General features: G+C 31.6%; 1 long non-coding RNA gene across 1 annotated transcript; it reads right to left on the bottom strand.

The window, feature by feature from the left end:
* Positions 1-201: 201 nt before the first annotated feature.
* LOC141400032 (uncharacterized) lies at positions 202-1,507 on the bottom strand. The gene is made up of 2 exons (XR_012412060.1): positions 1,247-1,507; positions 202-1,167 (listed from the first exon to the last, which is right to left on the bottom strand). It is a non-coding gene; the product is annotated as an uncharacterized lncRNA (long non-coding RNA).
* Between the last annotated feature and the right edge of the window lie 234 nt (positions 1,508-1,741).

The raw sequence follows: 1,741 nt of genomic DNA, 5'->3' as shown, positions 1-1,741 counted from the left end.
AATTCTAAGTCATTGATGCACCTTACCTGTGACCATTTGTAGTATGACGAGGTCTAATGTCATACCGAGGTACAATTGTCCCACCCTGTCGCCTATGACACTGTATGTACCTTTAATTTGACAATGTCCCTTAATGTGACCTTCAAATCCTAAAAGCCTTGGTTACCCAACATTCCTTTAAAATGCGAAGTCAGTTTAGCATTTCATATTCATAGCAAAATTCATTTTATTAAACATAATTCATAATAATATTTAGGAAAAATAATTCAATTTAAAAATTGAAAATTATTTGCATATTTGCATTAATTACTAAATTAATTAAACATAAAAAATAGAAAAAAAGGAAAAACTAAGAAAAAGGCTAAATGTCAAAATATTTTTTTTATAACAAAAACCCCATTTTGTGCAATGGCACTAACCAAAAAGTCTATTAAAATAGCCTGATGATTGAGCTCAATAATCTAGCACTCGAAAAAATTACCCATTAAAATATTATTTTTGGGTCAAGTCTAAAAATGTTTGCTGGGTTGTGTTCTAATATTTGACACTCATCTTCTTTTACAAAAACTCTAAACTATTCTTAAATTCCTAACGGGATGTTGTTTACAAAAAGAAACTAAAAAAATGTATGTCTAATTATGTATGTACATATGTATAGAGGTCGGTTATGAACCGTTATGTACAGCAAGGCAAAGTTTAGAAATGCAAAACAATTCAATGAATCGAGAAAAAAAATCTTAAGTATGTATTACATACATACAGATATATAAATATGTCGGTTAAGAACCGTTATCGGCGACCGCTGCACAAAATTCAGTGGAATAAAATTATTTTGCAAAATTATAATGTCTAAAATTTCCACATTATAATATTCTAAATTTCCACAAATCACTACATTTAAATTTCATTAATACATCACCGCATAAATTGTTTGCGTGGTTATGTTCAGGAGTATGATTTAATGCTGGGAAGGATTTGGATTCTTTTCACTTGAATATGGAACTCGCCATCAACATTCCAAAATTAGCTGTAAGGTCATTTTGGCACTCTGATGATTGTGTGCATTATAACATCCAGGGTACACTTTCCTCAAATTCATTAATAATTCCACAAATCCAATAAATGTTTTTGTAGGCACTGTCCACACATGAATGATTTTGGATGTCGCTACACATTTTGAAAAAAATTAAAGAAAAACATTTTGTTCACATTCAGGAAACACCGGTTTTATGTGGAGATGTCTTACCATGCATAGAAATGCAAATGCAAAAACAATCGAGTTAAAACTTTGCTTTGTTAGGCGAGGTCCTGTTGTAATGTATCACTGATCACTAAAGTCTGCAATTACCTTCATGGAAGGTTATGTCGTGGACTTCAAAAATTATTTGTCCTTGTGGTGATATATTTTAATATCAATTATTTATTTTTTTTCTTTTCTTTTGCGTCCGCTCTGTTTGCTAGTTTTTATTAAATGATCACTGTGATGTGCAGATCCAATTTGACATTCACATACACATATGTATTAGTGAATGCAAAAATGTCTTTGATGTCAATAACATTGTTGCCACTAGGTACGTCTTAATGTTTGACGTAGCGTATAGCGTAGCGTATGACGTCAAACATGTTAAGGTCAACACACATTTGGTGCGCCACAATAAAATAAGGCGATCCGTTTCAATTTTTTTTAGTTCTTCTTCGAAATTCTAACTTGGACTGCAATTTAAACCGCGATAACGACGCT

Source organism: Musca autumnalis, unplaced genomic scaffold, assembly GCF_047663935.1.
Source record: "Musca autumnalis isolate F117 unplaced genomic scaffold, ASM4766393v1 scaffold_3, whole genome shotgun sequence".
Classification (NCBI taxonomy): domain Eukaryota; kingdom Metazoa; phylum Arthropoda; class Insecta; order Diptera; family Muscidae; genus Musca; species Musca autumnalis.
This window is presented reverse-complemented; position numbering and strand designations above follow the sequence as displayed.